Source organism: Leucopleurus acutus (genome assembly GCF_964270905.1).
Source record: "Leucopleurus acutus genome assembly, chromosome: 16".
Lineage (NCBI taxonomy): Eukaryota > Metazoa > Chordata > Mammalia > Artiodactyla > Delphinidae > Leucopleurus > Leucopleurus acutus.
Genome location: NC_139158.1, coordinates 51,377,349 through 51,392,216, shown reverse-complemented (window position 1 = coordinate 51,392,216; position 14,868 = coordinate 51,377,349).

The window sequence follows — 14,868 nt, the reverse complement described above, 5'->3', positions numbered from 1 at the left end:
GAAGCAACTAATGGCAAACACAAGTCCCGTAGGAGTAACAGGAAGGAATGAGAGGGCATGCTTCATTCTTCAATATGACAGGCATTCTGAGAAAACATCTTCAATAAAAGCAAAACCAAGTGGGAAATAGTAAATTTTGAGTTACAGCATTATGTTGCCTGACCAGTGATACCTTCCTATTTTCGTTTTCTAAGAGGCCTGCTTACTCCTGGCTACAATGTCCTCTTCCCCCACCCCCTTTATAGTTCAGATGAACTACAAAAAACTACAAATAACAGCAAGAACTTAAGTATTTTGCATGTATATTTGTATCTGTGTAGGCTGTGTTGCTTATCACATAGACTTATAGTACAACACCATGAGATATGGATAGGTATTATCACTATTCTTTTTTTTTTAGATGAGAACATGAGAAAGTGAAAGCTTCACATCTAATCAGTTATAGAACTACTCTTCCACATTCTTAACCACAATACTGTATGTCTCCCTGTTAGCCAGGGCACAGAGTGTGACAGATTAAACATGGCTGCAAATTTGGTGTCACTCCTCCCACTGGGATGTAGAGGATAACTTCCCTCCCCTTAAATCTGGGCTGCTTACAGGGACTGTTGCACAAGTTATGCTATACCAGGAGTTCTTGGCTCAGGCCTTAAGAGTCTGGCAGCTTCCATTTCCTGTTTCCTGAAATGCTACTGTTTCCTGGAATGCTTGCTCTTAGAGTACCAAGTCCAACAACCCTGAGACCATCAAACTGGGTTGACCATGTGCAGGTACTCCAGTCAACAGCCCCAGCTGAGCCCAACCTCCAGCCAGCCCCACCAAGGTCCAGACATGGAGGTGAAGCTGTCTTGGATTCTCCAGATTAGTCCATCCGCTGGTTGCATACTACTGAGAAATCTTCATCAATACCATGTGAGATAAAAGTATCACCTAGCCAAGTGTGGACTAAATTCATGCCTCACAAAATCATGAGATATAAAGCTGTCTTTTTTTTTTTAATCACGAAGTTTTGGGATAGTTTGTTACAAAGCAATAGATCACCAGAACACAGAATTTCCTAATTTAAAGCCCATGATGTATACATGCAGATTTTTATATATATATATACATGTGTGTATATGTGTGTGTGTGTGTGTGTGTGTATTCCCTTATATTCACATATTTGAAAATGAATTGTTGCATCCTGTTAATATATTTCCAAAATACTTCCTTCTTAAAATGTTTAACAGCATTTCGAATCACTTAAGAAATAATAACTTGTTAGTATTAAGAACATTCTATTTTGAATGTATAGTTTATAAGTGTATCAAATAGATTAGAATAGAAATTAAGACATGGAAATTTGAGCAGAATTTTCTTGATCTTTCTTAGTTAATCATTTGAGTCATTATAACCTCCATTCAGGAAGAGAGAAAGAACTTTTTTTATTTTAGAACTGCTTTTGTATGATTTCTGCCTTATGAAAACAGTAGTCAAGTACTGGAATATCTCTATTAGATATTCTCTATTAGAATATAAAATACACAGCTCTCCCATACAACCTAAAAGAGGACATGCACTCATAAACTCATACTGAAAGCAAATAAGACCATTCCAAGGGGTGACAGAAACCCAAACATAAAACAGTATAAAACGGCTCTCTATGCCTCTGTACTTTTCAGGGGAAATCTTGGACCCTACACTTTCATTCTTTTTCCTTTGTGATTTATTGCCTGCACTGTGGATAGAAGGCGGTCAATTCCTGCCTGGATGTAAATCTCCATGGCTGGAAGAATAACATAGTATTGTATTCACTTACAAAGATGATATTGACATACCTTTAGCAGGATGGCACTTCAGAAGAGCTGTTCACTCTTTCTCCCCTGCCCTTTCTCATGACCAAAAAAAATGGCCAGGATTAGGTAGGCAGTCGATGGATAGATCAACAAAAAGGTAACTGGTCACTTGGAAAGGAAACACATGGACTTTATCAGAGCATAACACTGAGGGCGAGAACCATATTTTGCACACTGGCATTAGTGTCATGCTCTAACCAACAAACAAAAGCATCTTTGGAAGCTGCATGTGCTGTTTTTGGACACCACTGAACCACTGACTTGATGATGTAATAACCTCTGTCCTGTTGGGAAAATTTGTTGAGCCATTATCAATTTTGCTAATCTGATTGGGGGATGCTACATCTAAGACACAGTTACCTAAATGCAGAAACAAAAGGGAATGTGCATTTATACACTGGACACTCTACTAGGGAGAGGAGGATGGAGCCCTCCTGCAGATCAGCACAGACTCCTCAAGGGGCCCGTCAGTGCCCACCAGCCACAGCGTATTCAAGAGGGTTCCTTTCCTTGAGTGCACAGTATCACAAGTGACATTTTTAAAAAGTGAAGTATAGTTGATTTACAATGTTGTGTTAATTTCTGCTGTACAGCAAAGTGATTCAGTTATACACATTCTTTTCTTCATTCTTTTCCATTATGGTTTGTCACAGGATATTGAATATAGTTCTCTGTGCTATACAGTAGGACCTTGTTTATCCATGCTATATATAATAGTTTGCATCTGCTAATCCCTAACTCCCAATCCATCCCTCCCCCACACCCCCTCCCCCTTGGCAAACACAAGTCTGTTCTCTATGTCTCTGTGTCTGTTTCTGTTTCTTAGATAAGTTCATATGTGTCATATTTTAGATTCACATATAAGTGATATCATATGGTATTTGCCTTTCTATAAGAGACACTTTTTAATGTAACACGGACTACAAAATCCAACCTTGCGTTAATTGCAGAAGTCAGTGAAAAATTTTATAACAAAAGGCATTTGACATAAATATGGTTGTAATTGTAATTACACATGTTGTAACATGCCTTTTAAAACAAAAAAATTCAAATGGCAGGCCATATTCACTTTTTGGAGGTAAAAAGTGATTTGGTTATTATTTTACATTTAGTAAAGTGTATCTAGGATAGTTTCTCTGGAACTCAGATTACTATTATATTTACACACTATTTTAAATTTCTTATATATTTATCTATATACCTGGTATTGTTAAATATTTAACTAGTGTCCTTTCAGAAGTACCTCAGAGAAACTGTTTTCTTTTGCTTACTACCATTTTTAAGTGATTATCTTATTTTTAATAAGCTTTGTAAGAAGGTATGTCAAAACAGGATTTTGTTTTTTCTCAAAGAAAAGGACTGTATGTATCACCATCCAAAGAACATCCAAGTTGGGGCATCTCTGCCATGGTTTGGGACAAGAATTGGCCACACAGCTGTTTCAACTTGGCTTTTTGATTTATCCTTTTGAGGAGAAAGCCAGGCAAGCATTAGTGCTTGTAAAGGTAGCCTTGAGTTTAAAACAGACCCTGCTCCTGTCATAGAACTCTTAATCCTTCCATGAATCAGCCACATCCTGCAGAAAGCCAGATTAGAGAGAGCTCTGTCCTTAGTCTTTGAATGTAGAATTTGTTGAAGGAAAGACAAAAAGGAGAGAATCAGAGAAGGAGGAAGAAAAACTGTCTTATAGAAGTAGTGCTAGAAATGGTGGTACACTGTGAGTTACTTTGGCTTGTGAAGGCAGCCTAAGAACTAATGCATCACTTAAAACAATGGTTTCCATGGACATGTTTTACTCCAAATCATACTTACCAAATGTCCTTGGAAATGCAACCCATTTATACACATAACATTTATCAAATGCCTACATCGGTGCTTATGGTTACTGGATTTAATATATGTGAAATCCTGGCACAGACCAGACACTCAATAAATTCTAAAAAGCAAAAATTACAAATGAGTATCTTCTCAATCCCCAAATTAGAACAGTGAGTTTTCATTCCATTTTAAAAATTCTGTCCACATACACAGGTAGGAGGTATCAATACAAACTGATGGCTCTTAAAACACAGTCTACATTTGGTAACTCTTGAGTAGAAATAACTTCACCCTGTAAAGGATGCAGCAAACACAGTCACCACATTAGATGGGGATGGTATATAGAAGACATGTGAGGTTCCTTCTGATGCTAAGGTGTAGAGACTCAAAAGAATAATGTTTACCTCTTCTTCTTTCTACCCGTTCGTCTCGGTGCAAAACCATTCCCCATACAAAAGAAAGAACTGCATGGGCAAGAAAGAAATCTTAACAGGAACGGACAGGCACAGAATGTGTTTAGTGTGTTTGACATCTTATTGCATTTAAAATAACTACAAAATACCAGTTGTCCTTCCTGTTATAACAGATGGAAGGAATCTGGCACCTTGTCCTTAGTGTGTTTCCAGGAAAGAGACTCAAAATGTGTTTATTACCGTGTTTATTGGAAAAGAGAAAAAAGAACTCAAAAGAAATGAACCTCTCAAATCTCCTCCTTTAAAAATTTAAAAACAAGCTTTTAAAAGGCTGTTCAGCAGAACTTTCTACAATGCTCTATATGTTGGGCATGTGAGCTGTCTGTGAAGCGGCCAGGAGCCACATGTGGCCTTTGAGCACCTGAGATGTGTTGGTGCAAGTGAGGAACTGAATTTTTTATTGTATTTAATATTAATTTTTTTTAAACTTCAATAGCCACATGTGGCTTGTGGCTACCATACTGGACATCTCTAAAGGCTAGGACTTCATAGGTTATCTGAAGGGAAATCAATAGTACAAATGATTCCCCTACAATTTATCTGATTGAGTTAATGATACTTCATCTGCCTCCCAAATGGCCGAATATCTATTCTTAAAATAATCAAGTCAAAAACTCCTTTCTAGCTCATAGTTGTCCACTGGTATACCGTGACAGATTTTATGAGACATTTCTGCCCATAGACACCCTCTGGGCAATTCACTATCATTCACAGTCCTACCGAATGGGAACCTAATTGCTGTGAGCTGTACGACCACCCCCCACCTACCCCCAGCACTCCTGGAAGGGCTACTGACCCCAGTGCAGTCTATTCATAGGCTGGCCAATTAGCATCTTAAAACCCGGTGATTAAAGTTAAACTGGGCTGGGCTTCCCTGGTGGTGCAGTGGTTGAGAGTCCGCCTGCCGATGCAGGGGACACGGGTTCGTGCCCCAGTCTGGGGAGATCCCACATGCTGCGGAGCGGCTGGGCCCGTGAGCCATGGCCGCTGAGCCTGCGTGTCCGGAGCCTGTGCTCCGCAACAGGAGAAGCCACAACAATGAGAGGCCCGCGTACCACAAAAAAAAAAAAGTTAAACTGGGCTAATGGGAGACATGGATTTAGAATCAGAAATCTGGGAGAGTCTGCTAGTTAGCATGCAAATGGGACCAAAGTAATACAGAATGACTTAACTGTGCTACAGAGGGATGTGCACAGCATAATGGCCTTGAGTAAACTGGAAAAGGGAAGAAAAGCCCCAAGGAAGCCAGGAAGTCCCGCAGCAGAAATAGGAGGAGAATGGCAGAGCCTTGCTGAAGGAAATACATAATTGCCTCAACTCCTGACAAGCAAGACTAGCTCCAAAATGTATTTTCACTATGATCACTATGTTTTAGATATTCCTCAGATCCACAGTTCTAACTGTGACTCCTCACCCTTTTTTTCTGAGCTAATCTGAACCTAAGAAAGTCTTTGTTCACTAAGATACATAGATTTAACATACATATGTAGAACTAAACCATCCCTTACCACCAAAGGAAAAAGAAAAAAACTTGAGACCCCATGAGTCCTAAAGTTGATGAACCTGGGGATCAATCCTAAAGGAAGAAGATAACGTGCTTTATAGGGTGGATTGCTTTTTCTTACATGTCTCTCTTTGAGGGTCTTCACTTGCTAGGTATTGCTGCTGAGTAATCCTTGCCACTGGAATATGTTTTTTTAATGTTGGAAAGAATCTTCATAGTTTTTGTTTGTACTTTAATTTTTTTTAGGTTTTTATAGGAATTAATTCTTATACAGTACATCTTAGACAATACTGTCTGCAGGCAGATGCTCCATTTACTTCAAGAGATACAAAACAACTGGAGCCAGTAAGACAGTTAAGTGATTAGAAACAATGCTAGATACATGGACCCAGAAAATCATAGAGGATCTAATAAATTGTTTTAAAACCCATTTGCGATTGGCATCTTAACTGACTCTGTTATTTGAATATGAGGAAGGTCACGTGGAAAAGGTTAGGATTTTCTAGTCTGGCAGACAGAGGGTAGAAAAACCTGGCATGATTCTTGCTGTCTTTGGTTGGGTTCCAGCAGAGCCTGAAGCAGGGACTTGGATACATATGACTTACTGAGGAAGTGCTCTCAGGGGACCAGGGTAGGCAGGGTGAAGAGCTGAGCAACAATGAGCCTGCTCTCAGCCTGATCTCAAAGGGAGCTCTGGAGCGTTATTTGCCTCACAGGCAAGGGGATTAACATTCTGTACTCCTGGGTCAGTCACTGCCTGTGAATGTAGCATCTTGGATGGAGAGTCTTCCATTGGCTGAAGGCAACTCCCCAGAGAAGGGGCCGGCTGTGGCAGCCAGCACTCCCCACAGCTCAGGGATGGTACACAGGCCCAGTAACAGGATCTGGGGAACTGGGTGGGGTATTTACAAAATCTACCACACACCTCTTCCTAAACAGGAACTCCAGTCCCCAGGAGAAAATGTACATTTAAAAATTGTAAGTATTGAATTGAGCAAAGGGGATTCTTCAGACTAAGAATGGTCAAAGACATGGAGATCTTGTGAACTTTTTAAGGAGACAGAACTGAATATAGGTGATGAACAATGAAATACAGAGAGGGCAGGAATCAAAACAGTCCAGCTGAACACCAACAGAAGCACAGAGAAAACCTTTCTCTAATGCAAGGATGACAAAATGAGGGGTTCTAATACTTGGCAGTGACAAAAGATTCAATTTGGATTGAAAGAGCAGATAGGACCAATGGTGCTTAGCACAAGGCATGGCACATAGTAGAGGCTTTAAATATTTGCTTGACATTTGAATGTAATAATGAATAAATGAATGGATAAAACCCTAAACAGGTCAATAATTAATTCATCATTCCCAACATGCACTTCTTCCTCATTCTGTTTACATTATTCAGTTCACATTTTTTAAGTTAAAATTTACTAGAGTAAAGAATGTTTTTAAAGAAGAAAATCTATACAGCCATCCAAAATATTTATGGAAAATAAACAAATTAGTCAACTAATACCATGTGTCTTACTGCTTATTTTGGTAGTCACCAGGCTATTTGGTGACAACTTGCTATGAGGAATGTTTAATTTCCAACTCTATAGCACTTCTTTGCAACATCACTGTAAATTAGTAAAACAAGACAATGAAACAAATAACTACTCTAAGCAATGTATGAATTATTGCAATTGGGTCAATCCAAATCTTTTATATGAATATATAAAATATCACACACACAATAATTTTTAAATTTCATAATTTATTATTTTTGAAGGACCTAATAAACTGATTACTGTCTCCCTGGAAAGGGAAATAGAAGAGTATTCAGTGAACATTATTGATGTCATTTTTAAACAAACAAGAAAGAGGAGGGGGTGGTTTCCATTTCAGTTTTGCTGAAAAACATGGTGGAGAAGGAGAGGTAAAGGGAGAAAAGGACTTTTTCAGAATTCTCACCTTTTGTTTCAATATGAAAAATCTTTCAAAAGCAACAAATAAAAGAAAATTTAGGAGAATACTGAAAGGGTATATCAGTATAACCACAGACATATAAATACATATGTATGTATGAAACACAATCTTGTCTTTGATATAAAATCATCCTGACTGTGACAATTCATTTCCCAGGGGGCAAAAGAAACTATGTCCATCAACCCTCATAATTCTGCACACAGTTTTGTATATTTGGTGATTTTCAAAATGTTTACAATCATCCCTCAGTATTTGCATGGAATTCGTTCCAGGACCCCCTGCAAATACCAAAATCCATGGATGTTCAAGTCCTTTATGACACTGTATTTGTACATAACCTATGCACATCTTCCCATATACTTTATATCATCTTTAGATTACTTATAATACTGATACAATGTAAATGCTATGTAAATAGTTTCTGGTAAGCAACAAATTCAAGTTTTGTGTTTTGGAACTATGTGGAATTATTTTTTGCATTTAAAAATATTTTTAAATTTTACATTAGAGTACAGTTGATTTAATTTTTCACATATTTTTGATCTGTGGTTGGCTGAATGCACAGATGCAGAACCCATGGAAATGGAGGGCCAACTGTACATATTATATATATAATTTTTATAATTTATTTGCTGCATCTGTATTTACTTCAGGTGTTGCATTTTATGTATTAAGTACATATCTGATATTCTAACAATAAAATAGTGGTTTTATTATAACCACTTATAAAAAGAGACTATATTTATTTATCTATTTACAATAAAATATAGTGGGTCCAAATGGTTGTCTAGTATTTCAGGGACTCTTGACACTTTACCACTGATGAATATCTAAAGACAGAGGAAAACAGATAGATGTTCCTCAAGGAACTGAGAGCCATATTGTTAGGGGCACAAAATGGTATTCTGTGTATGTGTGTGAGGAGAGGAAGGGCACCTTCTCTTTTATCTCAGAGGAAGAATATTACCTTTCACTTTGTAATATTTTCTGCCTTAATATGAAGCTCAGGTTTTCCTCCGCACAACTCTAACATCCTTTGGCATTCTAATAAGATGCATCACATTCATACCCTGGTTTCTGCACTCCAGCCCCAGCCCAGCGCTCCGTACTTACTGGGAGGAGTAGAAAAGTGCCAGGGCTGAGAGGCTCAGGCTGGTAGAGCCCAGAGGCATTTACCTCCTCCTTCCTAGTTTCAACCTGAATGTTTGGGAGGTTGGGCTGGCACCCAGGCTGTGGTGGGCAGCCTTAGACACGAGTGTATCTGGCCACACTTATGCTTCTAAAATGATGCTGGTTGCTGCAATCCCTCCCTTGACAACATTCACTGGCTTCCACATGCTTGCAGATAAAATGTCTAAACTCTTTTGAACACTAGCCAATTTCTCACCCATGGCTTCTTTACCTAATCCTGAAGGGCTGGAGCTTGGATGGGTAAAATTAAACATTTATCTTTATTAACCATTAATAGAAACCGATTATTTCCTTCAATGATGCATGGAGCAACAGACCATAAAAGGAACAGAGTCACTTGTGACACTTTCACTTATGGGAATCACAGATATTTTCATATCACAAGTTTTTTTCAATGTTCTGGTAACTGCAGTTCAAAAAAATTGAAATGATTCTGAGACAGGCCTACAGGGTTCACCAGATCGCCACCCTTGGCATAAACCAAGGTTAAAACCCTATTCCAGCCTGTTTCTACTACTGATTCCCTCTACCTACTCCATGATTCTCCTATAACTAGGTGCTGTTCTTCCAAAAACATTCCTTTGCCTTTCGTGACCTCATGTCTTGATCTCATAGCTCTTTTCTTGGGATCTTCATCCCTGTTGGAAAATGTGCCCTTTAAGAATGTTCTGGGAAGAACAAGCTTGATGAGGTTTCCCCTGATGTTTAAATATATCTCCTCTGTGCTTTTAAAACTGTTGGTGCATTCCCCATCTTCAGTCTTTAGCAGATTCTAGTTTGAGTCTGTGTGTCTGTCTGTACCATCACGCCTATGTCTCTAGATGATAAAGGTCGCTTTTTTTCATCTCCCAATTCCTGGTATAGTAATTTGTTACATTGCAGACACTCAAAAAATGTTTAAGGAATAAAGGAAAGGCTATTTTCCCAGGAGTAATAGATTAATAAAGCTTTCTCAATAGTCAGGGCACAACAGCAGAGTGGCACAGTGATGTGGCAGGACCTACTTGCTTTCAATGACAATTTCTGAGTATAGGATGGTGCTTCCATTTCCAAACAGAGTTTCCCTTAAAATCAAATTACTGATTGATCGCAAATAAAATTCCAAGTCAACACAGCATCTCTTCATGTTATAAGCAAGGCTGACTCCAGGCAAAATGTGACAAGCAAAACCTGTCTCAGGAACCCTCACATTCTGTCTCATCAGCCTTGTCCTTCCACAAAAGCTCTGAGTGCATCTCCCAGGCAGGCCCTGAGGGCTCTTTTGACATCTTGGCATGTCTAGGGATACTTCCTGCAGCACGTAATCCAGGCCTGTCCTTCTAGGAGTTTACACTTGTCTCCACTCTCTCCTTTTTAAAACCTTGCCTGTGTGATCTGTTCAGGCAGCCTTGTCCTGAGAGAGCTAATGATGGCTTTCAAAACAAGCCTCATTCATCGATTTGACAACTGCTATTGGGTATTCACTGAGCACTTCTTATGCGCCAGGTGCCATGATCTAGGATGCAGAGATAAAAGTAGAGTCGCTGCCCTCAAAGAGTTCCCTATTAAGAGGCAATGGGCAGTTGTAACTTACCTGGTTAAAGCTATGTTAGGGAGCACAGATAGAGGCACTGTCTTAGTTTGGGTTCTCAGAAGCAGACCTGTGCACAAGAGTTTCAGTGTGAGCCTTTTATTTGGGAGGTGATCTTAGGATGCATGGAGAGAATATGAGGTAGTTAGACTGAAAGGATAAAAGCAGTCAATACAGGGTATGTTTTCAAGCAGGTTATGCCATGAGCAATTGGGGTTTAGTCCTTATAAGCACCTCTGGGTGATGTAGAATGTACCCCAGCATTGTCCTACCTGAGAGGTCACAATTTATTCAGCAATTCCCATTGTTCACTGGTTGGAAACCTACCTGGCATGTTAACTCTGGAGTTTCCAGTTTGAAATGTGTGTGGCCTAAGCAAGGTCCTATGAGGAGGCAAAGTCCTCAGGAGAGCATCCCAGGTGCTTGCAGAAAGAAGCTAAAGGCATGTGGGAAAATGATGAGTGCTAAGGAACACTGACAGGGTCTGCTCAGACCAGAGTGGGGGCACTGCCAAGGAAGGTTTCCCAGAGGACAGGATGCCTGAGAAGTGCTTTGAGAGATGAAGACCACTAACCTAGCACATGATCACACTAGCAAACATTTCACGTCTACTTAGCAATTGAAGGATGTTTACTCTTCAATTGCTAAGTGCAGTGTCTTATATGTCGATTAGTTCAAGTTTACAAATTATTTTGTCTGAATCTATAACTTACTCTTTTTGTTCAAGAGTTACCAAGACTTGTGGATTTGTCTCTCTTTTTAGTTTTATCAAATTTTGCTTACTGAATTGACCCTTGAACAACACAGGTTTTAACTGTGTGGGTCCACTTCTACACAGATAATTTTCAGTAGTAAATACTACAGTACTACATGGTCTGTGGTTGGTTGAATCTATGGCTGTGGAGGAACCATGGTACAAAGGGCTGAGTATAAATTACAGGCAAATTAATCCCCAAGTTGTTCAAGGGTCAGCTGTGTGTGTGCGTGTGCGTGCGTGTGTGTGTGTGTAAGCGAGAGTGCAAGACTTTATTGTTTGGCACAGAGACAATAAAAATTGTTGTATCTTTCTGGTGGAATCACCCTTTAATTTTATAAAGTATGATATATTTTTCCTTCTAAAAATGCTTCTCGTCTTAAAATCCACTATAGTTTTATAAACATATCTATACTTGCTTTTTGTTTTAAATTTTGCACCATCTATTTTATTAGCATTATTACTTCAACATTTGTATACCATTATATCTAAGATTGTCTCCTATAAGCAGCATATAACGGTTATTTCTTTTTTATTTAATCCAATCTTAAAGTTTTAGATATTTTTTAACATCTTTATTGTAGTATAATTACTTTACAATGGTGTGTTAGTTTCTGCTTTATAACAAAATTTATCAGTTATACATATACATATGTCCCCATATATCTTCCCACTTGCATGTCCCTCCCTCCCACCCTCCCTATTCCAATCCTCTAAATGGTCATAAAGCACTGAGCAGATCTCCCGGTGCTATGCAGCTGCTTCCCACTAGCTATCTACTTAAAGTTTGGTACTGAATATATGTCCATGCTACTTTCTTGCTTTGTCCCAACTTACCCTTCCCTCTCCTCTTATCCTCAAGTCCATTCTCTAGTAGATCTGGGTCTTTATTCCCGTCTTGCCCCCAGGTACTTCATGACCATTTTTTTTTTTTGGATTCTATATATATGTTAGCATATCGTATTTGTTTTTCTCTTTCTGACTTACTTCACTCCGTATGACAGACTCTAGGTCCATTCACCTCACTACAAATAACTCAATTTTGTTTCTTTTTATGGCTGATTAATATTTCATTGTATATAAGTGCCACATCTTCTTTATCCATTCATCTGATGATGGACACTTAGGTTGCTTCCATGTCCTGGCTACTGTAAATAGAGCAGCAATGAACATTCTGGTACATGACTCTTTTTGAATTATGGTTTTCTCAGGGTATATGTCTAGTAGTGGGATTGCTGGGTTGTATGGTAGATCTATTTTTAGTTTTTTAAGGAACCTCCATATTGCTCTCCACAGTGGCTGTATCGATTTACATTCCCACCTACAGTGCAAGAGGGTTTCCTTTTCTCCACACCCTCTCCAGCATTTACTGCTTGTAGAATTTTTTGATGATGGCCATTCTGACCGGTGTGAGATGATATCTCATTGTAGTTTTGATTTGCATTTCTCTAATGATTAATGATGTTGAGCATTCTTTCATGTGTTTGTTGGCAGTCTGTATATCTTCTTTGGAGAAATGTCTATTTAGGTCTTCTGCCCATTTTTGGATTGGGTTGTTTGTTTTTTGATATTGCGCTGCATGAGCTGCTTGTAAATTTTGGAGATTAATCCTTTGTCAGTTGCTTCATTTGCAAATATTTTCTCCCATTCTGAGGGTTGTCTTTTCATCGTGTTTATGGTTTCTTTGCTGTGCAAAAGCTTTAAAGTTTCATTCGGTACCATTTGTTTATTTTTATTTCCATTTCTCTAGGAGGTGGGTCAAAAAGGATATTGCTGTGATTTACGTCATAGAGTGTTCTGCCTATGTTTTCCTCTAAGAGTTTGTTAATGTCTGGCCTTACATTTAGGCCTTTAATCCATTCTGAATTTATTTTTGTGTATGGTGTCAGAGAGTGTTCTAATTTCATTCTTTTACATGTAGCTGTCGAGCTTTCCCAGCACCACTTATTGAAGATGCTGTCTTTTCTTCACTGTATATTCTTGCCTCCTTTATCAAAGATAAGGTGACCATATATGCATGGGTATATCTCTGGGCTTTCTATCCTGTTCCATTGATCTATCTTTCTGTTTTTGTGTCAGTACCATACTGTCTTGATTACTGTAGCTTTGTAGTATATCTGAAGTCAGGGAGCCTGATTCCTCCAGCTCCGTTTTTCATTCTCAAGATTGCTTTGGCTATTCAGGGTCTTTTGTTTCCATACAAATTGTGATTTTTTTTGTTCTAGTTATGTGAAAAATGGCAGTGGTAGTTTGATAGGGAAGTAACTGAACTTGGAGATTGCTTTGGGTAGTAGAGTCATTTTCACAATGTTGATTCTTCCAATCCAAGAACATGGTATATCTCTCCATCTATTTGTATCATCTTTAATTTCTTTCATCAGTGTGTCATAATTTTCTGCATACAGGTCTTTTGTCTCCTTAGGTAAGTTTATTCCTAGATATTTTATTCTTTTTGTTGCAATGGTAAATGGGAGTGTTTTCTTAATTTCACTTTCAGATTTTTCATCATTAGTGTATAGGAATGCAAGAGATTTCTGTGCATTAATTTTGTATCCTGCTACTTTACCAAATTCATTGATGAGCTCTAGTAGTTTGCTGGTAGCATCTTTAGGATTCTCTATGTATAGTATTATGTCATCTGCAAACAGTGACAGCTTTACTTCTTCTCTTCCGATTTGGATTCCTTTTTCTTCTCTGATTGCTGTGGCTAAAACTTCCAAAACTATGTTGATTAAGAGTGGTGAGAATGGGCAGCCTTGTTGTGTTCCTGATCATAGTGGAAATGGTTTGTTTTTCACCATTGAGGATGATGTTGGCTGTGTGTGTGTAATATATGGCCTTTATTATGTTGAGAAAAGTTCCCTCTATGCCTACTTTCTGCAGAGTTTTTATCATAAATAGGCGTTGAATTTTGTTGAAAGCTTTCTCTGCATCTATTGAGATGATCATATGTTTTTTCTCCTTCAATCTGTTAATATGTGTATCACATTGATTGATTTGTGTATATTGAATCCTTGCATTCGTGGGATAAACGCCACTTGATCATGGTGTATGATCCTTTTCATGTGCTGTTGGATGCTGTTTGCTAGTATTTTGTTGAGGATTTTTGCATCTATATTCATCAGTGATATTGGCCTGTAGTTTTCTTTCTTTGTGACATCTTTGTCTGGTTTTGGTATCTGGGTGATGTTGCCCTCATAGAATGAGTTTGGGAGTGTTCCTGCCTCTGCTATATTTTGGAAGAGTTTGAGATGGAAAGGTGTGAGCTCATCTCTAAATGTTTGATAGATTTCACCTGTGAAGCCATCTGGTCCTGGGCTTTTGTTTGTTGGAAGATTTTTAATCACAGTTTCAATTTCATTACTTGTGATTGGTCTGTTCATATTTTCTATTTCTTCCTGTTTCAGTCTCAGAAGGTTGTGCATTTCTAAGAATTTGTCCATTTCTTCCAGGTTGTCTATTTTATTGGCATAGAGTTGTTTGAGGTAATCTCTCATGATTCTTTGTATTTTTGCAGTGTCAGTTGTTACTTCTCCTTTTTCATTTCTAATTCTATTGATTTGAGTTTTCTCCCCCCTTTTTTTTTTGATGAGTCTGGCTAATGGTTTATCAATTTTGTTCATCTCCTCAAGGAACCAGCTTTTAGTTTTATTGATCCTCACTATCGTTTCCTTCATTTCTTTTTCATTTATTTCTGATCTGATCTTTATGATTTTTTTCCTTCTGCTAACTTTGGGGGATTTTTGTTCTTCTTT